This window comes from Pelophylax lessonae, assembly GCF_965119305.1.
Source record: "Pelophylax lessonae genome assembly, chromosome: 1".
Taxonomy (NCBI): Eukaryota; Metazoa; Chordata; class Amphibia; order Anura; family Ranidae; genus Pelophylax; species Pelophylax lessonae.
In genome coordinates, this window is record NC_138768.1 from 672,602,485 (window position 1) to 672,628,483 (window position 25,999).

At 43.3% G+C, this 25,999-nt stretch overlaps 1 protein-coding gene across 2 annotated transcripts in view; it reads left to right on the plus strand.

Moving 5' to 3' along the window:
• The first annotated feature begins 3,564 nt into the window (after positions 1 to 3,564).
• TRIM2 (tripartite motif containing 2) overlaps positions 3,565 to 25,999 on the plus strand; it is a 229,513-nt gene continuing 207,078 nt past the window's right edge. The window contains exon 1 of one of the 2 annotated variants that reach the window (XM_082257346.1): positions 3,565 to 3,724. The gene's annotated coding sequence lies outside the window, so the exon portion shown is untranslated. Of the gene's footprint in view, positions 3,725 to 13,017; positions 13,275 to 25,999 lie in introns of those variants that run through there. The other variant, XM_082257345.1, reaches the window with a different exon arrangement.

The window sequence follows — 25,999 nt, forward strand, 5'->3', positions numbered from 1 at the left end:
GGAGTCATCGCAAGCCGGAAGTGACCGCAGAGGGAGGAAGTGGAAGGAAGGTGAGTATATTTTCTTCTATAACAAGGTAAGTGAACAAAAAAAAAAATTAGAAGCATCCATTTCTTTTTCAGGTGACACTCAGCAAGCGGATGGCCCAAAATCAATTTTTTCGATTTTGAGGCCGGAACTCCGCTTTAAGGGTAATCTAAAACCCTCTATGTAGCTCCCTGTTTAAACAACCATCAGGAGTTCCATCTGCTGGTGAAATATGGCATTGCAGTGTAACTATAAACATACAACAATTCATCTGATAGGCTTCAGTTTGCAGATCACTCTAAAAAACAGTCTGGATGGTAGTCCTACTGTGCTGGGGGTGTTCTCTCTGTGTTATCATGGTTAAGCCATCAATAAACAGGAGATTTAATTTTTTCTGCAAACTCATGAAAAATAATACTTCCCTTGAGATAATTTTTATGGCTCATCTGTTACAGTATCTCACAAAAGTGAGTACACCTCCCTTTTTTGTAAATATTTTATTCTATCTTTTCATGTGACAACACTGAAGAAATGACACTTTGCTACAATGTAAAGTAGTGAGTGTACAGCTTGTATAACAGTGTAAATTTGCTGTCCCTTCAAAATAACTCAACACACAGCCGTTATCGCTGGCAACAAAATTGAGCACACCCCTAAGTGAAAATGTCCAAATTGGGCCAATTAGCCATTTTCCCTCCTCGGTGTCATGTGACTTGTTAGTGTTACAAGGTCTCTGGTATGAATGGGGAACGGGTAAGTTAAATTTGGTGTTATCGCTCTCACTCTTTCATACTGGTCACTGGAAGTTCAACATGGCACCTCATGGCAAAGAATTCTCTGAGAATCTGAAAAAAGAATTGTTGCTCTACATAAAGATGGTCTAGGCTATAAGAAGATTGCCAAGACCCTGAAACTGAGCTGCAGTACGGTGGTCAAGACCATACACCGGTTTAACAGGACAGATTTTGTTTAGAACAGGCCTCACCATGGTCGACCAAAGAAGTTGAGTGCATATGCTCAGCGTCATATTCAGAGGTTGTCTTTGGGAAACAGACGTATGAGTGCTGCCAGCATTGCTGCAGAGGTTGAAGGGGTGGGGGGTCAGAATGTCAGTGCTTAGACCATACAGCGCACACTGCATCAAATTGGTCTACATGGCTGTCATCCCAGAAGGAAGCCTCTTCTAAAGATGATGCAGAAGAAAGCCCGCAAACAGTTTGCTGAAGACAAGCAGACTAAGGACATGGATTACTGGAACCATGTCCTTTGGTCTGATGAGACCAAGATAAACTTATTTGGGTCAGATGGTGTCAAGCGTGCGTGGCAGCAACCAGGTGAGAAGTACAAAGACAAGTATGTCTTGCCTACAGTCAAGCATGGTGATGGGAGTGTCATGGTCTGCATAAATGCTGCCGGCACTGGGAAGCCACATTTCATTGAGGGAACCATGAATGCCAACATGTACTGTGACATACTGTAGCAGAGCATGATCCCCTCCCTTTGGAGACTGGACCACAGGGCAGTATTTCAACATGATAATGACCCCAAATACACCTTCAAGGTGACTGAGGGTAAAGGTGATGGACTGGCCAAGCATGTCTCCAGACCTAAATCCTATTGAGCATCTGTGGAGCATCCTCAAATGGAAGGTGGAGGAACGCAAAGTCTCTAACATCCATCAGCTCCGTTATTTTGCCATGGAGGAGTAGAAGAGGACTCCAGTGGCAACCTGTGAAGCTCTGCTGAACTCCATGCCCAAAAGGGTTAAGGCAGTGCTGGAAAATAATGGTGGCCTACAAAATATTCACATTTTGGGCCCAATTTGGATATTTTCACTTAGGAGTGTACTCACTTTTGTTGCCGGTGGTTTAGACATGGCTGTGTGTTGATATATTTTGAGGGAACAGCAAATTTACACTGTTATTCAAGCTGTACACTCACTACGTTACATTATAAAAAAGTGTAATTTCTTCAGTGTTGTCACATGAAAAGATATAATAAAATATTTACAAAAATGTAAGGGGTGTACTCACTTTTGTGAGATACTGTAACTCATATTTTTTAATTTTTCAGAGCAGGGCTCAGTATGTATGGGTTTTTATTATATTGTATATTATATGTACTGTAAGCCTTGTCCAAATGACCCTGTAAATCCTAAAACAAAGATAATATTGATCTTTTTCCACTTCATTGAAGTTTTTTGGAATTGACGATCTTGAAGAACAGATCAGTCAGCACTACGGGGCTGTGTGATCTATCTGTGGCTAATTGTTGTCATACACAACTTTGGCAGATTGATTATACAGCCCCACATTGCTAAGTGAATGTTTATTATAATAAATGAACAATCAGCATTGCAGGGCTGTGTCATACATGGCACTGTCTCTCCACAGTGCTGATTGTTTATTTATAATATAAAAAAATCACTTAGCATTGTGGGGCTGTATAATCAATCTGCCATTGCTGTGTATGACTACATTTATCCCCAGATGAACCACACAGCCCTGCAGCGCTGAACTTTTACTATTTTGAATGAACAATGAGCATTACAGGGCTGTGTCATACATGGCACTGACCCAGACAGCGCTGATTGTTCATCAGCTGTGTATGACTTAGCCATAGATGGATCACACAGCCCTGCAGCACTGACTGACCTGCTCTGCAATATGTTCAATTCTAAGAAACAAGCAGCACTGTCAGGGCTCTGTAATAGAACTGCCGGTGCAATGTATTGTATGTTTACTAGCAGCTGGGAGCTCTATCACACAGCCCATTAGAGCTGATTGTTCATTCATAATATTACAGCCAGCTTAGAAAGGGGGTGGGACCTCAGTGCTGGCTGTACCTCTCAAACAGGTACACCCATAAATTGGGCTTCAGACTGCAGCCAGCATTAACAGAAATGAAGAGATTAATTTATTTATTTATTTTTCCCATGGGGCCACAGATCACAATAGGACCAAGTGCATATAGCATGGGGCATTAAATAAAAGTAAAATATTTTGGTCTTGGAGTATTTGGAATATTTGGAGTACTTCTTTAAAGGGGTCTGCATTGCAATGAAACACACTCTTTTTATTTGTTCTTGAGCACTACTATCATCCTTCACAATCACTTTCCACATTTTGGAGAATGTCTTTATAATCTCTTTTAGCAAAGCTAAAGATGTTTCAGTTTATATAAACTTACCCTAGAACTGTCGCGTTACTCAGTACACCAATCATCTATGTTTCTGCCCCTTCAGGAATGAGATAATAGGTGCCTATAGGTATTGTGTACAATATGGCAGCTTGGTTCATATGCAATAGGCTTTGTTTCCATGGTGACTGTTTCTGGGAGGAAAAATTCTTTATTTGCAGTTTCCCTGGAAACTGTTCCCTACTGAGACAGGTGCCTTGGAGGGAAACGAGGTGAATGGCAATGAGCGAGTGGCTACATGTCTCGCCAGCAGCATGCGCAGGATTGGATGTCACTAAGGCAGCCCTGCCATTCTGCTAGGTGCATTCTCTGGGAGGCAGAGCACTTATCTGCAGAGCCCTGAATATGTAATGCTGCCTCTGAATGAAAGGAAACTTTGTGTGTGCTCATATTCTAGATACTCCAGAGCCACAGATCACTGCAGACCATTGCTGAGCTCCCCACAACCCAGTCTCCCATACAGTGAACATTGCTTTCCATTGCATACTATCTAGCTACGGTAAATACATTTCCATTTCTTCTTGTGTGGATAATGAAGTGGATCAGCACTGATACATGCTGGCACTCTCCCCATAAGACCTAGAATGGTATGCATGGGACAGTTGTATGCGTGCATGCATATGTATTTATTTCAGCACTGGGGGGTGCAATCTATGACTTTGAATCACATATGTTTGTTTATATCATGTACCTGTCAGATTGCTTGTAGCGTTGATTGAACAGTCATGATGATAAAATTGTAGCAGCAGACAATATAATATGAAAATAGATTTGTTGGGGATGTTTGCAGAGCTAAATACATAATACTGCACAGTGCATTGTTATCCAGCTGTTCTGCCTACCGTGTATGACGCAGAAACCGGTTTACGGTCAGAGAACAATTTAATGCTCCATCTGCTCCATGTTTTGTGCAGTCGTTGTGCATTTGTTTGCTGTTTCTCATGCACTCAATGCTTTATTTAATGACTTTTTAAAGGGCGATAGTGAGGCTACCCATAGATAGACAGATGTCTGATTTAGAATGGAGCAGAGACATATGTCTGTCCTTAGCCCTGTTAGGGATTGCTGCAATCTTCTGTGTAACCTGGCTGAAAGGTAAACTCAGCGATCACTTCATTCTATTTCTACCTAGAAAACAGAATCAGACTGATTTCCCAACAAGCTGAATAAGAAGCACTCCATGTGGCCAGAGGTGCTTGTGATCAGTGTCCTCATCTGAATGTCACCAGGCAGTGCTCACATTGGTTAGCATTGGGTCATACATGACCAGCTTGACCCATAGCAGCCAGTTTAATTAGATATTTCCCATCTAGTGGCCAGGCTGAAGGTTACTGCACACTGGATATTGTCTTTTATATGTATTAAATAACAGCGGTAGCTTGCAGATACCAAATGATAAAAAGTAGTCATCCCTATCCTTTACCCTTTATCTTTACTTATACAAACTTTTCTTGGTCCAAGTTAATCTGCATCATCTAATTTATCCTCATCAAGCATATAACCAAAGTGGTAGAGCGGGCCTATGGAGTCTCTTTTTTTTTACTTTCCATTACTGAATAACTGGCAATCTAATCAGAGGGGTTGGGTACCTTTTACTCTCTCTCCCTCTCTCTCTCTCGCACTCTCTCTCTCTCTCTGTCTCTCTCTCTCTCTCTCGCACTCTCGCTCTCTCTCACACTCTCTCTCTCTGTCTCTCTCTCTCTCTCTGTCTCTCTCTCTCGCACTCTCTCTCTGTCTCTCTCTCTCGCACTCTCTCTGTGTCTCTCTCTCTCTCTCTCGCACTCTCTCTCTCTCGCACTCTCTCTCTCTCGCACTCTCTCTCTCGCACTCTCTCTCTCGCACTTTCTCTGTCTCTCTCTCTCTCGCGCTCTCTCTCTCTGTCTCTCTCTCTCGCACTCTCTCTCTCTCTGTCTCTCTCTCTCGCACTCTCTCTCTCTCGCACTCTCTCTCTCTCGCACTCTCTCTCTCGTTCATATCTCTCTCTCTCACTCTCACTCTCTCTCGTATCTCCCTCTCTCTCGCACTCTCTCTCTCTCGCACTCTCTCTCTCTCGCACTCTCTCTCTCGCACTCTCTCTCTCGCACTTTCTCTGTCTCTCTCTCTCTCGCGCTCTCTCTCTCTGTCTCTCTCTCTCGCACTCTCTCTCTCTCTGTCTCTCTCTCTCGCACTCTCTCTCTCTCGCACTCTCTCTCTCGCACTTTCTCTGTCTCTCTCTCTCTCGCGCTCTCTCTCTCTGTCTCTCTCTCTCGCACTCTCTCTCTCTGTCTCTCTCTCTCTCGCACTCTCTCTCTCTCTGTCTCTCTCTCTCTCGCACTCTCTCTCTCGTTCATATCTCTCTCTCTCACTCTCACTCTCTCTCGTATCTCCCTCTCTCTCGCACTCTCTCTCTCTCTGTCTCTCTCTCGCACTGTATAGAAATATGCTGCAAAAATTCAGGAGGTTTGGAGACTGCAATAATTGTTTAAAATGGACACATTCAAAATGAATTTATTATTATGTTCTGAAACATTACCTGGTCTCTGATCAACTTGGTAATTTTATGTAATTAGTGAATTGCTATGCGTCCAGCTATTGCATTGTGAAGAGTAAGAATAATGTCTTGATGGCATTTGGTATCATGTTTATGCTACATGTATTTTACTTAACTGTTCATGTGATTCTGTACATGCTTGAGGTTGTTTATGAATGAGCCAATCACAAAGCTCATTAAGTGCACCAAGAAGGATCATGGTAGATTTTGGCATTATGGTCAACTGCACTTAATCAAAATGAATAATATCCTCTAGGTGCCCAGACTTTTTACCTGCAGCAGTTTTTTTCTGTCACATAACTGAGGCTCTTTAATGGAATTTTTGAGTTATAATATAAAAATTTGGTTTGATTAAAAGCAAAACAATACTGTATCAAAGTATCCAGTAATAGATATTAATAGACCAAAAAAGGCCAAAAAACTATGGTCAAAGTGACAGCTTTTGTGGGTAAAAATGGGTTAATTTAACCCCTTGCAGCAATAAGGAAGAGCCCAAAGCTGGTCATACACCAGTGGATATTTATTCAAACTTTCAAAAAATCCTAAAAAAATTGTTTATCAGAGGATTTGATCTTGCCATTGCTGAGTCAACTAAAGCCTTTAAAATGTCAACTAAACTTGCTACCTGTATGGTATCCCTGACAAAACAAAATGTATGTAAATCCTCACTTTGTAAAATAACCCATTAGGTTTAAAATAGTAATGAAAGGAAAAACATTTGTATATAATGTACTTATAAAAAAATATATATAAATATCTTTTTTCCCCTTTTTTTTGTACGTAACCACATAATTCCTGTTCTCAGCTGCATAAGGAGCTCAGAGAGCTAGGGGAGGAGAAACAGCAGTATACTAACCTTCCTAGTTAATGGCTGTGGGGGGGGGGGGGGGAGCTGTCAGATCAAGTACAATCACTGAGTTCCCAGCAAAGCCAGAACACTGACCAGGCTGTGCTCTCATGCCTAGTGTGGTCAGTTTTTGATAGGAAACCAGTGGGACTAGCAGGAACATCAGGAATTTCACACAAAGAAAGCAAGATACTTTTCCATACAAGTACACGGTACAGCAGGCACATATCAGGAATATGAAATGTTGAGTTTACTTATTCTTTAAACAGATTGGCATTGTGCCCAGAACATGTACATTAGAATATATATGATTTTTCCAAAACAAAAAAACACATTCACAGTTAGAATTTCCTCCGCTCAAGTAAAATTCAGCATTCTGCTACTTTGAATTTTGAATTTTCAGAACCTGTATTATAAGATTTTAAGCTAGAAATGAAGAGCTACAGTATACTTTCTGCCCTATTTTTGCTTCTTTACTTACAACATTTTTTACAAGAAGCACAAATGAGCTTCCGTGTTCTGTCATCCAGGCCTGCACCAGGCTCCCGACTGCTTAAATCACCTTGTTGGTGGTAATCTGGATTCAGACTTCTCTAAAAGCACATCTGGTGCCTTCCTGAAGTTTAGGTGCATTGAATATGAAAAATCTCAGATAAAGGTCAATTGAAGTAAATCCGCAATAGCATTTCAAGTTCATTTGACTTGACTTGTTACCTGGCTTTTCTATATGAAGAAGGCATTTAGAATGACAGAAAAATAATTAAATGCTGTATTTAATTTATTTTGTAGCTGTACCTACTGTTGTGTCAGAATGGATTCCTGTTATGGAGTTTGAATATTTTCTTTGTATGCTCAAATCAAATAAAAGTTCAGCAGATGGTAACAGATCATTGGGATTATCATATTTCTATTCTTTAAGGGCTCTTTCACACGGGCGATCCGATCAGATCCGCCTGTCAGTTTTTTAGGCGGATCTGATCGGATCCTCCATGCAGCTCTATGGGGCAGCGGGTGTCAGCGGAGACACCTCCGCTGACACCCGCTGTCATCCGTATCCGATCCTGTCCGTGAAATCTGTACGGATGGAAACCCTATTTTTCCATCCATTCAGGTATCGGATCGGATCTGATGAGAGCGGACAGGCGGTCCGCTCTCATCCGATCCCCCATAGAGGGCAGCGGGGGCTGAGACACCTCCCTCTCCGCTCTGCAAGCGGAGACGGAGCTGTCATCCGCCGGCTCAGCGGGGATCGATCCCCGCTGAGCAACACGGATCCGCCTACGGAGGCGGACCGTGTGAAAGAGCCCAAAGCTGACAAAAAATAATTTTTGGCATTTGCATAGTAAAAATAAGTTAGCTCTAATGATGTGAGCCCTGTCCCTGGCTGTGGCAGGATTTGATACCTTTCTTCGGCAGAGCTAAGACTTGTAGCTCTGGCTGCAGCACACTGATCACTGTGGATCACATGCTTGACAACTCCTCCGTTCACAAAAATCTTTGCATTCTTTTCAATGAATGTAAGGTGCACTGTGATTGGAGGAGATGGGGGTGAACATCACTATCTCCCTTCCTCCAGTCACAGAACACCTTGCATTGATTGAAAAGAACGCAAGGCTTTTTATCGATAGAAGAGGTTCTGAGCCAGCGGCTCACTGTGATCAGTGTACTACAGCCAGAACTACAAGTCTCACCACTGGACATTCGGCGCAGGCAGGGCGCTGCTGTCTAAGTAAATGTAAGTTATGTAAAAACCCCTATAGCAGCCAGGGACCAGGCCGACATCATTGCAGCTAACCTATTTTTACTGTGCAACTGTGTTGTTTGTACTGTGCAAAAATCATTTCTTGCTTCAGCTTTAAGTCTTCTTCTGAAGAAGTTGGCATTGCCATCAGTTGGCATCCATAAAGTTATAATTTATTTATGCATCATCACGGTCTATTTACATTATAGGAATGTAAATAGCAGTCCTAGAGATTTTTGGAATATTTAAAGCTTGCGTGCTGTAAAATGCTGAAATCGCCTGTCTTGTTTTTCTGTTTAAGGGAAAGTGCATTATGTAAAAGGGGAAGTAATGTAATTTTAGTTATTTTTTAAGTGTTTACCTAAAATTGGTTTCTGTTGTCACATTTTCTCTCATATATTTCTTATTGTATTATTTCTAGACATCTATAGATCAGTAAATAGATGAAGGGAAGATTGACCACTACATTGATTCGCCTAATTGCTAAGTGATTGTAAACGTTCAGGTTTTTTTTCGCCTATATTTACCTGCTCTGTGGAATGGATTTGCACAGAGCAGCCCCTAATTTCTTTTTTTTCTGGGATCCCCCGCCAGTGCTACAGGCCCTTCCTCTTCATCAGTTGCCCCCACGGAAAGCCGCTTCCCATGGGGGCACTCGTGCGGGCTTGCTCCCGAGCCCTGCTGCTGCGTCCGTTGACACAGAGAGCGGGACTCAGCCCCACCCCTTGCTCCCCTGTCACATCTTATGATTGACAGCAGGGGGAGCCAATGGCTCCGGCTGCTATCAATCTGTCTAATGAGGAGAGCGACAGCGGCTGGAACTGCTGTGCTCATGCACATAGCTGGATTGCACTCAGGTAAGAAAAAGGGGGGGGGGGTCTAGGCGGGAGCTTCAGCACAGAAGATTTTCCATCTTAATGCATAGAGCAACCACTTTAAAGCTAAACTTGGAGAACCAGGCAAAATCTATCCTTGCAATGCCCCCCCCCCCCCAGGGAGTTAAATGCTCCCTTAGTCTAGGGATCCATGCTACCATTCCAGCACTGCCTCCTCTGTAAGGCAATAATGTTCGCCTGCTCTTTGGCGGTCCTTGGTGTCACCACATACAATGCAGAGCTATTAATCCTGCATTGTATGTAATGGCCACCCATAGGTCGGAGCTTAGGGAACAGGAGAACTGCGCTGGAGTCTGCCGCACTGAGGGATAAGCTAAGTATTATCCCTGCACCTCTAAGCTAAACAAACATGTAACCCTGAAATATATCAGTCACACATGGAGTGCATTGTTTACAGTGAGTCAGCCTTGTGGGAAGAACCAGTATGCATGACTATTGTGAAACACTAGCAATCAGGAAGAAAAGCCTGCATATGTAATAAGTAAATAGGGCTGCCTCCATGTACATATGTAAACAGAAGCTATATCCATCTATAAGGTTTTAAAACAATAAATACATACTAATAAATGATTTTCATTAATCTGATTTAATTCTTACCCAACCCTAAAAACGTGGATTCTTGTGATTGCACTGTTCCATAAACTTTTAACAACATCATTCTACATGTAACTGATAACATAATTTGCTATTTATTTTATATTCCTATATACAATATTAAAGTAACAGCATGTTCAGAGAGAAGCCTGCTGCCCCAGATGCTGCCCATTGTTGAGTCTGGTGTCTCATCCTCCTCTTGACAATACACCACAGATTCTCTATGGGGTTTAGGTCAGGCGCGTTTGCTGGCCAATCAAGCACAGTGGTACCATGATCATTAAACCAGGTATTGGTACTTTTGGCAGTGTGGGCAGGTGCCAAGTCCTGATGGAAAATGAAATCAGAATCTCCATAAAGCTGGGAAGCAGAGGGAAGCATGAAGTGCTCTAGAATATTCTTGGTAGAGGGCTGCTCTGACTTTGGACTTGATAAAACACTGACTGTGGAAACTTGACACTGGACTTCATGCTACTTAGATTCTGTGCCTCTCCACTCTTCCTCCAGACTCTGGGATCTTCATTTCAAAATGGAATGCAAAAATTTCCACATTCCATGATTTGGGGAGCCATGTCATCTGCTGGTGTTGGTCCACTGTGTTTTATCAAGTCCAAAGACAGTGCAGCCCTCTACCAAGAACTTCTAGAGCACTTCATGCTTTCCTCTGCTGACCAGCATTATGGAGAAGCTGATTTCATTTTCCAGCAGGACTTGGCACCTGTCCACACACTGCTAATACCTGGTTTAATGATCATGGTATCACTGTGCTTGATTGGCCAGCAAACTCCCCTGGTCTCAACCCAATAGAGATTCTGTGGGGTATTGGCAAGAGAAAGATGAGAGACACCATACCCAACAATTCAGACAAGCTGAAGGATGCTATCAAAGCAACCTGGGCTTCCATAACATCTCAGCAGTGCCACAGGCTGATCGCCTCCATGCCACACCCCATTGATGCAGTAATTCATAAAAAAAGGAGCCCTGACCAAGTATTGACATACTATACTGTACATAGACATACTTTTCAGTAAGCCAACATTTCTGTATTGAAAATACCTTTTTTTTACTTGTCTTATGTACTATTCAAATTTTCTGAGGGTTTTCACTAGCTTTAAGCCATAATCATCAACATTAAAAAAAAGAAATGCATGAAATAAATCACTCCGAGTGTAATGCATCTATATAAAATATACTAGTTTCAGTTTTTTAATTGAATTACTGAAATAAATTACCATTTTGATGATATTCTAATTTTATGAGATGCGCCTGTAATATCTCAAAGTGCCTCTTGTACCAGTGGAGTACAAAGTGCAATTATCTATAGCAACTAATCAGATATTGGTTTGCTGTATTCAGATCACTTGAAGTAAACCAGTCATACAGTATACGATATATATGAATGTAGGCATTGCTGACATCCTTTGGAAAATGTTAATTTCCTGCTTTTTATATTGACCCACTGACTTCCAAAGGTTCTAAGTTGCTAGCCTGGAACAAGGGTGCAGATCAGTAAAGTCAAAACTTCCTATGGGATATGCATTCTTGTCTCAAGTCGGCAGCTTAACCACTTCCTGACCGCCCCACCGCAGTTAGGACGGCCCTCCTGCGCAAACCGGCATGGACGAGCGCCTGCAGCTGGGGGGGGGCGCGCTCCCGCCCCCACTCGGCAGCAGGGATGCCGATGCCCGGGATAGGTGGCTCCAATTGCCGCCTGACAGCCGCGATCATTCCCCACTGAGAGAGAAGACCGGTCATCTGTTGTAAACACAGCTGACCATTCTTCTCTCTGGAATGATCACAGAGTGCCTGCGATCCTTCTATATAGGAACACAGGTCTCTGTGACCATTTCACAAGCCACGCCCCCATACAGTTAGAAACACGCCCCTAGGTACACATTTAACCCCTTGATCACTTACTGTGTTAACCCTTCCCTGCCAGTCATTATTACAGTAACAGTGCATATTTTTAGCACTGATTACTGTAGTAATGTTACTGGTCCCCCCAAAAGTGTCAAAAATGTCAGTCAGGGGTCTGATCTGTCCACCGCAATGTTGCAGTCCCGCAAAAAAATTGCAGATCGCCGCCATTACTAGTAAAAAATAAAACAATAAAAATTACATAAATCTTTCCTGTAGTTAGTAGACTTTTGCACAAATCAATCAAAATACGCTTATTGCGATTTTGTTTACCAAAAATATGTAGCAGAAAACAAAATGTTAAAAAAAATTAGATTTTTTAATTTTTTGGGGGGAATGTTATATAGCAGAATGTGAAAAATATTGTTTTTTTTTTCAGAATTGTCCCACTTTTTTATTTATAGCGCTAAAAATAAAAATCGCACAGGTGATCAAATACCACCAAAAGAAAGCTTTATTTGTAGAAAAAAAGGACATCAATTTTATTTGGGTACAGTGTTGCACGACTGCGCAATTGTCCGTTAAAGTAACGCAGTGCGAAATCGCAAAATATGGCCTGGTCATTAAGGGGGAAAATCTTCCGGTCCAGAAGTAGTTAAAGTATTGAAGCTCAGGATGGTGCCCAGACAGCTAGCAATTTCAGAAGGAGAGGTCAGCAATGTCAGCCTCCAAGATTCTTTAATAGAAGATTTCCTTTAAAAAATACATTCCGATTGCTTTTTATACTGTTCTTTATACATCGTGATTGCCATTTATCACTCAGCCTTATCAAATAAGTCTGATAGAATTTGGGTTTGATTGGAGTTAAATTTGAATTAACTATGGATGTCTGGATGAATTTGTTTCTAAAACATAATGAATGGAAACATGAATAACAAAATCATAAATGAAAAATTGATTGCTGGCACTTAATGGATCTACAATGGTTCAATATACTCTAGAAGTACATATGCCAAGTTACCGAAAGCTTTTTTAAAACACAAAATAGACCTAAGTGACTGCAGGTTTTCATATGTTGATAAGATAAAAAGTACTTATTGCCGTATTTAAAGCCATCTCTCAGATCTATTACATTTTACGGCCCACGTTGTCCATCTCTGGTCTAATACCACACATACAAGTGCTGCATAACTGAGCACAGAGCACGGCACATGGAATTGCCCCACATTCAGAGCTGTGTGCTGTTGCTAATCACATTCTTTGATGAAGCAGCTTTCTGTAGCCTGCAGCTGGGAAGCTTTGATAGATACCCATTATTATTATTCTCCCTGATGTCATTACTAGCTGGCAGGAGGTGGTGAAGCACATTGCTGCACATCACATAATATGTGTGGAGCCTTGAGGCAGAGCAGAGGTCAGAGATACCAGAAGCAGTGGATACAGGAGGGATGAAGGGTACAGCATAGAGAAAGTGAGCAGGAAGCACACACACTGCAGTCTTCCATTCACCGCCAAACAGCAACGACCAAATCTAAATCACCTCTTGTCTCAGCAGCAGCCACTGGATCCTAATCCCTCCCAAATGTAAGTAAATCTTTGTCTGATCACAGGATGCTGCACACTGCATAGCTCCATCCATCCTTTACTGAAGAGAGAAGACTTACATATATACATTTGCATGCTGAATAATGAATGTGCAAAACAGAACTGCTGTAAACTCTCTCTTTTGTTGACTAATCACATAGCAAAAAAAATGATAATTGATGTTTTATGCTAGGGAAGTGATGTCAAAATTGTAACCTATTTCATTGCAATTTTATACACTCATTTCCTAAGTCTTGCTTGCAAGGTGAATTCACCCAAGAGCATGACCTTGCTCCATTATCAGACTTATGTACCAAGCCTGTGCAAAGGGCAGTGATCTCCAAGCTGCAAATCTCACCAACGCAATAGAATATCTGCAAATTCACCAACACATTGGCATTCAGCACAATGTTCCCTCCAACGTAGCCATTGGGTATTAGCAGTGCACACCTGGTCACTAATCAGCTCCCGTTTTTTTGGGTAGAAAAAGCACAATAGACACTTATTTCCAGAGATTTTCCAACACATTGGAAACCCTTTGTAGAATGAACAGTTTCCATTGTACATTGTTTCCTGCAGTCTAGACAGGAATTCTTGTATCGTAGGTGTTAACAAAGTTTACATGGGATGAATTACTGTTTGCTATATGCTTACGTTGTTTAGACTGTAGGTGGTATGTTTCCAAATATGTACATAGGTTTAAATATTTGAGAGCAAACCTCCTTATGATAACATAAGTTTTCCTAAATTTACCTAGTTTCCGTTAGATGATAGCATAAAAGGAAGATATAGCAAGCTACTCCTTACTACTTCCTTTACATTTTCTGGTTTCTGGGTGGACTTCTAAAATCACCTACAGGCAGTGAAAAGAAGGGTTTGGGTAATTTCCAGCTAAATGCTAGATTTATTTTGGGTTTCTGGACTGATTTCAGGTGTCATCTTCTGCCAGTAAAAAAGAACACATTGGCTGATTTCCAGATAAATCAATATTAATTCTAAGTTTCTAGACTGATGTCAGATGTCATCTATTTTCAGAAAAAAGGACACATTTGTCGATTCATAGTTCAGGGCTTAATTTTATTCTGGGATTCTAGATAGGTTTTAGATGTCACTTGCTGCCAATGAATAGAACATACCGGTTGATTTCCAGTGATTTTGATCTCAATCTCTGAAATACAGAAATCATCCTGTAAGCAGGAAGAGGATTACACCAATGCCATTGGTTTTCATAGTTTGTCTATGGTTATTTGTGATTATTTATCTATACATTCGGAGACATTTATTTCCTTTAGTTGGCATTACATAGGTGGAGTGAGCATGCATTATCCACCCACTAGGAGGTGTGGGAATGCTACATATGTCAAACGTATTTCAGTAAACTAGATAGCATGTCTGTTCCACATGACATTGTAGTTTAGCAGAAGAAGTGTCCTCTTTGAAAGATTTTCCTTCTACAACTGTTCCAGAGACCAGGGCCGGTTTTAGACAAAGTGTGGCCCTGGGCAAACCTAAAAGTGGGGCCCCAAATTTTTTTATATTCTACCAAAAATATAGGCGCATTTAATCAATTTAGCCAAATAAAACATACAACTACATGAAAATATGCTTTAATTAAATAACATTAAATAGAATAAATAAGAAATCAAGTGAGCTTTGCACCTTCACACATCAGATCACCCCAATTCCTGCACCTTCACACCTCAGATCACCCCAATTCCTGCACCTTCACAAATCAGACCACCCCAATTCCTGCACCTTCAAAAATCAGACCACCCCAATTTCTGCACCTTCACACCTCAGACCACCCCAATTCCTGCACCTTCACACCTCAGACCACCCCAATTTCTGCACCTTCACACCTCAGACCACCCCAATTCCTGCACGTTCACACCTCAGACCACCCCAATTTCTGCACCTTCACACCTCAGACCACCCCAATTCCTGCACCTTCACACCTCAGACCACCCCAATTTCTGCACCTTCACACCTCAGACCACCCCAATTTCTGCACCTTCACACCTCAGACCACCCCAATTTCTGCACCTTCACACCTCAGACCACCCCAATTCCTGCACCTTCACACCTCAGACCACCCCAATTTCTGCACCTTCACACCTCAGACCACCCCAATTTCTGCACCTTCACACCTCAGACCACCCCAATTCCTGCACCTTCACACCTCAGATCACCCCAATTTCTGCACCTTCACACCTCAAACCACCCCAATTCCTGCACCTTCACACCTCAGATCACCCCAATTCCTGCACCTTCACACCTCAGACCACCCCAATTTCTGCACCTTCACACCTCAGACCACCCCAATTCCTGCACCTTCACACCTCAGGCCACCCCAATTCCTGCACCTTCACACCTCAGATCACCCCAATTCCTGCACCTTCACACCTCAGGCCACCCCAATTTCTGCACCTTCACACCTCAGACCACCCCAATTCCTGCACCTTCACACCTCAGATCACCCCAATTTCTGCACCTTCACACCTCAGATCAGCCCCTGGTAGGCTGGCACTGGCAGCAAATATTTTATTCAAATCAGGATTTCTTCTGCAAATAGGCTGGCATCAGAGTCAGACAATTACCAAAACCAATGTCATCATGACACATGATCAAAAAATGAGGAAAAATAAGGATTTTTTCTGCAAATAGCCTGGCAGTGACATCATCCGATCAGACAAGGCACTGGCAGGCATTGTACTAGACTAGTACTATGCCTGGCTGCCAGTGCCAGGCCAGCCTATTTGCAAAAGAAATCCTGATTTGAATTAAATTGTTGCTGCCAGTGCCAGTATATTTGCAGAAGAAATCCTGATTTCTTTGAATAAAATTGTTGCTGCCAGTGCCAGCCCAGCCTATCTGCAAAATAAATCCCTAAGTAGAAGTCACTCCTCTCTCCAGTCCTCCACTTACCTTGGGTGTGCTGTGCGGTGTGGCTGCAGAGTGTTCCCGCTGTACATAGTACAGGAGATGGTCAGAGACTGCAAACATGATACAAGAGATGGTCAGAGACTGAGGACATGATACAGGAGATGGTCAGAGACTGCAGACATGATACAGGAGATGGTCAGAGACTGAGGACATGATACAGTAGATGGTCAGAGACTGAGGACATGATACAGTAGATGGTCAGAGACTGAGGACATGATACAGTAGATGGTCAGAGACTGAGGACATGATACAGTAGATGGTCAGAGACTGAGGACATGATACAGGAGATGGTCAGAGACTGAGGACATGATACAGGAGATGGTCAGAGACTGAGGACATGATACAGGAGATGGTCAGAGACTGAGGACATGATACAGTAGATGGTCAGAGACTGAGGACATGATACAGGAGATGGTCAGAGACTGAGGGCATGATACAGGAGATGGTCAGAGACTGAGGACATGATACAGTAGATGGTCAGAGAATGAGGACATGATACAGTAGATGGTCAGAGACTGAGGACATGATACAGTAGATGGTCAGAGACTGAGGACATGATACAGTAGATTGTCAGAGACTGAGGACATGATACAGGAGATGGTCAGAGACTGAAGACATGATACAGGAGATGGTCAGAGACTGAGGACATGATACAAGAGATGGTCAGAGACTGAGGACATGATAGAAGAGATGGTCAGAGACTACAGACGTGATACAGTAGATGGTCAGAGAGTGCAGGCGTGATACAAGAGATGGTCAGAGACCACGGACATGATACAGGAGATGGTCAGAGACTGAGGACATGATACAGGAGATGGTCAGAGACTGAGGACATGATACAAGAGATGGTCAGAGACTGCAGACACAATACAGGAGATGGTCAGAGACTGCAGACACGATACAGGAGATGGTCAGAGACTGCAGACATGATACAAGAGATGGTCAGAGACTGCAGACATGATACAAGAGATGGTCAGAGACTGCAGACACGATACAGGAGATGGTCAGAGACTGAGGACATGATACAAGAGATGGTCAGAGACTACAGACGTGATACAGTAGATGGTCAGAGAGTGCAGACGTGATACAAGAGATGGTCAGAGACCACGGACATGATACAGTAGATGGTCAGAGACTGAGGACATGATACAAGAGATGGTCAGAGACCACGGACATGATACAGGAGATGGTCAGAAACTGAGGACATGATACAGGAGATGGTCAGAGACTGAAGACATGATACAGGAGATGGTCAGAGACTGCAGACACGATACAGGAGATGGTCAGAGACTGAGGACATGATACAAGAGATGGTCAGAGACTACAGACGTGATACAGTAGATGGTCAGAGAGTGCAGACGTGATACAAGAGATGGTCAGAGACTGAGGACATGATACAAGAGATGGTCAGAGACCACGGACATGATACAGGAGATGGTCAGAAACTGAGGACATGATACAGGAGATGGTCAGAGACTGAAGACATGATACAGGAGATGGTCAGAGACTGAGGACATGATACAAGAGATGGTCAGAGACTGAGGACATGATAGAAGAGATGGTCAGAGACTACAGACGTGATACAGTAGATGGTCAGAGAGTGCAGACGTGATACAAGAGATGGTCAGAGACCACGGACATGATACAGGAGATGGTCAGAGACTGAGGACATGATACAGGAGATGGTCAGAGACTGAGGACATGATACAGGAGATGGTCAGAGACTGAGGACATGATACAGTAGATGGTCAGAGACTGAGGACATGATACAGGAGATGGTCAGAGACTGAGGACATGATACAGGAGATGGTCAGAGACTGAGGACATGATACAGGAGATGGTCAGAGAATGAGGACATGATACAGTAGATGGTCAGAGACTGAGGACATGATACAGTAGATGGTCAGAGACTGAGGACATGATACAGGAGATGGTCAGAGACTGAAGACATGATACAGGAGATGGTCAGAGACTGAGGACATGATACAGTAGATGGTCAGAGACTGAAGACATGATACAGGAGATGGTCAGAGACTGAGGACATGATACAGGAGATGGTCAGAGACTGAAGACATGATACAGGAGATGGTCAGAGACTGAGGACATGATACAGTAGATGGTCAGAGACTGAAGACATGATACAGGAGATGGTCAGAGACTGAGGACATGATACAGGAGATGGTCAGAGACTGAGGACATGATACAGGAGATGGTCAGAGACTGAGGACATGATACAGGAGATGGTCAGAGACTGAGGACATGATACAAGAGATGGTCAGAGACTGCAGACACGATACAGGAGATGGTCAGAGACTGCAGACATGATACAAGAGATGGTCAGAGACTGCAGACATGATACAAGAGATGGTCAGAGACTGCAGACACGATACAGGAGATGGTCAGAGACTGAGGACATGATACAAGAGATGGTCAGAGACTACAGACGTGATACAGTAGATGGTCAGAGAGTGCAGACGTGATACAAGAGATGGTCAGAGACCACGGACATGATACAGTAGATGGTCAGAGACTGAGGACATGATGCAAGAGATGGTCAGAGACCACGGACATGATACAGGAGATGGTCAGAAACTGAGGACATGATACAGGAGATGGTCAGAGACTGAAGACATGATACAGGAGATAGTCAGAGACTGAGGACATGATACAAGAGATGGTCAGAGACTGAGGACATGATAGAAGAGATGGTCAGAGACTACAGACGTGATACGGTAGATGGTCAGAGAGTGCAGACGTGATACAAGAGATGGTCAGAGACCACGGACATGATACAGTAGATGGTCAGAGACTGAGGACATGATACAAGAGATGGTCAGAGACCACGGACATGATACAGGAGATGGTCAGAAACTGAGGACATGATACAGGAGATGGTCAGATACTGAAGACATGATACAGGAGATGGTCAGAGACTGAGGACATGATAGAAGAGATGGTCAGAGACTACAGACGTGATACAGTAGATGGTCAGAGAGTGCAGACGTGATACAAGAGATGGTCAGAGACCACTGACATGATACAGGAGATGGTCAGAGACTGAGGACATGATACAGGAGATGGTCAGAGACTGAGGACATGATACAGGAGATGGTCAGAGACTGAGGACATGATACAGGAGATGGTCAGAGACTGAGGACATGATACAAGAGATGGTCAGAGACTGAGGACATGATAGAAGAGATGGTCAGAGACTGCAGACACGATACAGGAGATGGTCAGAGACTGCAGACATGATACAAGAGATGGTCAGAGACTGCAGACATGATACAAGAGATGGTCAGAGACCACGGACATGATACAGGAGATGGTCAGAGACTGAGGACATGATACAGGAGATGGTCAGAGACTGAGGACATGATACAGGAGATGGTCAGAGACTGAGGACATGATACAAGAGATGGTCAGAGACTGCAGACACGATACAGGAGATGGTCAGAGACTGCAGACATAGTACAGGAGATGGTCCAGAGACTGCGGATGTGATACAAGAGAAGGTCAGAGACTGCAGACATGATAGAAGATAGGACACTAGGGGGGCCGGAGAGCACAGGGAAAGCAGATAGCACTGGAGGAGCTGAAGGGCAAGGGGGGAGGGAACTGGAGAGAATTAAGGGGGGGGGGTTTGGAAAGCATTGCAGGGGGGTTGGAAGGTGCAGGGTGTGGATAGCACTGGGGGGAGGGTGGCGGGCAGGGAAAACCAGGGGGATGGAGAGCATGGGGGGGGGACTGGAGAGCACTGGAAATCACTTAGGGGGAGCCAGGGAGCACGGGGGGGTGGAGAGCACTGGGGGAGCCAGAGAGCATAGGGGGAGATGAAAAGCACTGTGGGGACTTGAAGAGCACGGGGGGGCTAAGGAGCACAGGGCGGGGGGGGGGGTAAAAAAATACAGGGGGTTTAAGATCACTGGGGTGGCTAAGATCACTGGGGGGGGGGGGGGCTAAGATCATTGGGGTGGCTAAGATCACTGGGGGGGTGGCTAAGATCACTGGAGGGGGTGGCTAAGATCACTGGGGGGGGGGTGGCTAAGATCACTGGGGGGGGGTGGCTAAGATCACTGGGGGGTGGCTAAGATCACTGGAGGGGGTGGCTAAGATCACTGGAGGGGGTGGCTAAGATCACTGGAGGGGGTGGCTAAGATCACTGGAGGGGGTGGCTAAGATCACTGGGGGGGTGGCTAAGATCACTGGAGGGGGTGGCTAAGATCACTGGGGGGGGGGGGTGGCTAAGATCACTGGGGGGGGGTGGCTAAGATCACTGGAGGGGGTGGCTAAGATCACTGGAGGGGGTGGCTAAGATCACTGGAGGGGGTGGCTAAGATCACTGGGGGGGGGGTGGCTAAGATCACTGGGGGGCAGTAAAATAAGTTGAATAGGAGGGGGATGGGACAGCTCAGCTGCATATAGAGAAATTGATATTTCCATATTTCTCCTGCAGCCGCAGAATGCCTGCAGAAGGGAGGAGAAGAATCCATCCATCCATCCAGCGGCATAAGGAAACATCAAATCCTCTATATGCAGCCGAGCCGCCCCAACCCCCTCCTATTCAGCACACACGGCCGGGGCTGCACAGGCTGCTCTGCAGGCAGTCTCTTACCTTCCCTCTCGTCGCCGCCCCCCCCGCGAGCAGCCCGGAGTCGGGCTGAAGGAGCTCCCATCTGCAGCGGCTTCAGTGATCATGGGCGGCCGCGGGAAGGAACACACACACCTTGACTTCCGGACCGGCTCCGCGGCCAATCAGCCTTCTGCTCAGGGGGGTGTGACTCACACCCCCCCTAAGAAGAAGGCTGATTGGCCGCGGAGCCGGTGTAGTTGGCAAGTACACCGGCCGGCGGCCGCCCGCAGTGAGGGATCGTCTTCTTACTGTATCTGATGACTCTGAGCGCCGCGGCCCACCGGCAGTCGGGACACTGCCCGGTCCGGCCCTGACTGACAGTGACACGGGGCCCCTGGACATTTGGGGGCCCTGGGCAGTTGCCCAGTTTGCCCCCCCCTAACGCCGGCCCTGCCAGAGACAACTATAAAAAATTTGGATATGCCTTTACTTTTTGTGCAACAAACTGTCACAAGGATTAATAGTGCGAGTAGAATAATAAAGACACAGAAAACATTAAAAAATACAGACAACAATAACAACTTCACATGGGTCCCAAATCTACTTTTCTCCATTAAAATCTACCAGGCAAGTTTTGTCCGGAGATCTATTTTAATCAGTTAAGTCACACGTCTCATATACACCTGCTTGTGTTGGGTGTTACATATTACAGTATCATACTGTTACATATTACAGTATCATACTGTTGGTGTTTAGGGTTTATCCCTTTTCTTTGTCTTCCAATGTATAGCACTAGCTGCACCTTCATGAAGAAGCTTCCACCCTAAGTAATTGTATATTTTACAATACATTTAAGGCCCGTACACACGATACGAAAATCAGAAGGAAAATTTAGTCCGACGAACGATCTGCCGATTTTCGGATTGTTATTATAGTGCTTTCGACAGCCGATTACGAAGTTTTGGACAACAAAAACTGGAAGTGCAGGCTATAAAATTTTTATCACAACATCCGATTTTCGTTTAATTTGTACAGTTTTCGTCCGAAAAAAATCGTAAGAGCAAGACTAGGCTGGCTCAGAAACGAAAGAACTCATACAAAACAATTCAACACATGACATCACTTCTGAAGTTAAATTCTGTCATACGAGAATTTTCATATGAAAATAACCTCTTCACTTTCGACATGAGACTAGCGTGCAACAAAAAACGGATGACAGATCATTCGATAATCTTATCGTGTGTACGAGGCTTTAGGAGCCACTGGCTGTTTACTATAGACCGCCTTAATGTCAAACGAGAATAAAAATATAATAATAACTTATATCTGTAGGATATATGTAATAAGTACAAACTTTATGAAATTTTATTAAAACACTTGAAAGAAAACAAATGCAGCCACCACAAGCAACGACTGGGAAGCTATATTATATTTGTTTTTGGGTTTAGATAAAAATTTTTTGATTTTTGAAGCTGCCATGCCTTTTCTTATACTGCAAGGTGCTTGTACAACTTTAACGCATTAGCATATTGAATATTGTTTGTTTATTTCTGTTATTCTTTTTCTAGATATTGTGATATTGGCTTAAAGTGACCCATGCTTTTCCTCTTGCTTTCTTGCTGTTGTAAGTTCTTTATTGCTCCCTTTCTTATGTCACAGCTCTCCATGAATCCCTAGATAGCAGCTGTAAAAAATCTGTGTAAAAAAGTGACTTTATTATCATAGGTTATATAAGTCTAAATTTCCAGATTTTGGGGTTGGTTTACTAAAATTGGAGTGTGCAAAATCTGGTGCAGCGGTGCATGGGAGCCAGTCAACTTCTAACTTTGACAAATGCTTTGAACAAAAGAAATATGGAAGCTGATTGGTTTACTAAACACAGCTGCACCAAATTGTGAACCCTTTTGTTTATTCGGGCCTTGATACACAGACATCATCTCTCCATTCCCAATTGGCAGTAAATTATTATTTTATTCTACTGGTTGAGATTCAACGATAGAAAACAAAAATTTCAGCTAATGGGGCAAGGATCAGTGGAAGGAAGTGAAAGTTATAGGAGGTAATGCTATCTTTCCTACACAGTTTTCATCACAATTTAGGGATTCCTTGAGAGCTATCACAGCAAAACTTACAACAGCCAGTATGCACAGGCACTGTTAGGTGGACTAGGAAGAGGAATGGCATTAGTCACATTACAGTGCCGTCCCAATATAATTTTACTTTTTGACAATTTTGATGTGATATGCCAAGTGAACTGACAGACTTTTGAAATTATATTTATTAGCAGATTTCGTCCTTTCCATAAAATATACATTGAGCAGAGTGAATATATTATCCTATGGTCTCTTTACAGATTGCTATAGTTGTCTATAGTTGACAGTCAAATGCCAATATTGAGGTGTTCAAATGTGTCTACAGTTCCATAATTGCAATAAATACCTTAATATATCCCACTTGGCACAATGGATACATAAATATAAGTTATAAGTGTAGCACCACCCCTGCAGGAGCCACTTGAGTATAAGTTCTGTGCTCTACCTCCTCAACCCAAGAACAGTCCCAGCCCCTCTGGCACACTTAGCAAACAGTGTTACTACAGACGCAATAGATGATAGACATAAAATGTGGTAAACTAGAAAGTTTGTTTACTGGAAGACTTTTAGGATGAAACAAACAGTAATAATATCACCCAATATTCAAAATCTAGAAAACCCCGATACATAACAGTATAGCACTGAAATAAATGCAAATTACAACCAACACAGTTTTAGGCGACCTAAAAGACTTAAACATAGCCTATGTGCTCAGGCTTAAAGGGGGAACAGAGACATCTTGTTACCGGCCAATCTGTCTACCTAAAATCCTGAGCTCACAGGTCCTAAAGGTATATGCATTGTACAATATTTAAACAATATCAACTTGCGTTTTGAAAGTCAGAGTTTCTCCTTAACGAGTACAAGTGCTTTGCACCGAGTCCTTTGCTAAGTAAAGGAACGTGGAAGCAGACTTGTATAAAGTACTCGAAATCTCTACTTGAGTAAAAGTACAAGTGCTCGATCAAAAAATTACTTGAGTAGAAGTGGAAGTGCTCGCAGAAAAAGTTACTTAAGTAGAAGTACTAAAGTATTCAACATTTTTTTTACTTAAGTATTGCAAGTAGTTTTTTCAAAAAATTTGCTACTTAAGTACTAAAAGTAAAAAGTACCAGTAGTTTTGAAAAAAAATTTCTACTCAAGTACTGAAAGTAGAAGTACAAGTACTGTGTTATGTAGTTATTAAAGAAAGAAGTCAAAAGTATGAACATCATATTGTTTTTATTATTTCAAATGATTTATTCAAATGATTAACCTGTGTTTGTTAGTAGTTTCTTGATGCACTTTAAGCGCTGTAGCACCATTTATTTGTTTGTTTCATATTTTCTTTTTATTGGAAAGATTTGGTATAGCAGCTTTTATTATACACAACCTTTATTTTCGTATGCGCTAATTTACAAATGACATTATACACATTTTTTTGAGCTTTATGCAACCTGCCATCTACTGTTCTGGCAGTGGTAATTTTTTTAAAAGTAACGAGTAACTATGCAGCACAAAAAAAAAATACTTGAGTAGAAGTATCGAAATCATCGAAAAAATGTAGTGAAGTAAAAGTAGAAGTAGGAGAAAAAAATTCTACTCTAGGAAAGTACAGATACCGCATTTCGGTACTTAAGTACAGTACTTAAGTAGTTCTACTTCGTTACTATACATCTCTGCGTGGAAGTGTTGGCGATGTCCAGTGTCTTCTGCTAGATTAAGGCCCAAAGAGGTCTCTATGCAAAGAAGCTCAGGAATAAAGAACAACTAATGTAAGGTGTCTCCTGGGTAAGGCTCTGACAAGAAGACAGGGTAAAGGTGTCTGCACTCAGTGTCTTTTAGAAATAGTTTGTGCAGGATGGGCTATCGCCAGCTCACCAATCCAGCGACACCAGGAACCGAATAGACATAAAGGACATGTCCATTAAGAATGCCCAACTGGCAACCTGGTAGCAGGAGGGCACAGCAACTTCTATCCAAACCATCCACACAATCGATTTAATGCTTGAGGAGATGGGTCTGCTCTTGAAGAGACTGGGGCTGTTGGTTAGGAAACAAGCACAATGATGGTGCAACAGCAGCACCCTCTCCTACCTCCAGTCTCTTCCTTGCCGCATGGATCTCTGTTTCCTCCTCCTCCATTGGGCATGCTGGGCTGTGTAGTCTTCCTCCCTTATTTTGGAGCCTTCTGTGATGGGGACTACATCTCCCCTGATGCTTTACTGCTGCAGTCCTCGCTGTCCATTGGCCCTCTCCACTGGCCACTGGGGAAACAGGGGAGGGAGAGGGGGGGCTGCAGGGCCACGGGGCAGGGTGAGCAGCACACGCTACACAAGGAAAATGATTGGGGAAATTATTATAACACAATTATTTGATTGTGCTCCCTTGAAATATTACCATTAGGTGGATACCAGTGGGCTCAGTCACCTACTGGCTAGTTATACTTCTCTAGGGCTCCATTAGTGCAATCTTTGCATCTGAGTTTATTGAGTTTAGTGAGTCCACTCACCTGCCCTGTCCATTATAAAGAGGCCTCTCTGTCACTGCTGTATTATAAACAATGGAAATTGTTGGATTCTCCAAAATATCTCTATTCAGTCATTTCTAAATTGATTAAGAAGGCAAGATGGGAACTCTGGTAGGGAGAACCAGTGAAATATTTATCCTGTCGGCATTCGCCAAAATGGAATTACAGTAATCCCCCGCTCCATCGCGGTTCAGTTTTTGCGGTCCCGGTAATTCGCGCTATTTTAATTAGGACCCATTAATTCAGATATCGCGGTCCCGGTAATTCGCGCTATTCTAATTAGGACCCATTAATTCGGATATCGCGGTAATATTTCGCCATTTCGCGGTTATGTAGCGGTGAATGAGAGAATCAGAGCGAGGCTGTGGTGGAACGCATGCCTCGCTCGTGGACCGCACCGAGCGCGGTGACGTTAGAGGGGGCGGTAACGCGATTCGGAGCATGTGCAGATGTGCTCCGTGCTCCTTTGCCAACTACAAGCAAGAATGCCCGCAAGAATGCCACCCAAACGCCCATCATCTAAGGCTAAGGCTTCTGGCGAGCCAAAACAGAAGAGGAAGTTCCTTACAATTCAGGAGAAGGTGAAACTTCTTGATATGATAAAGGA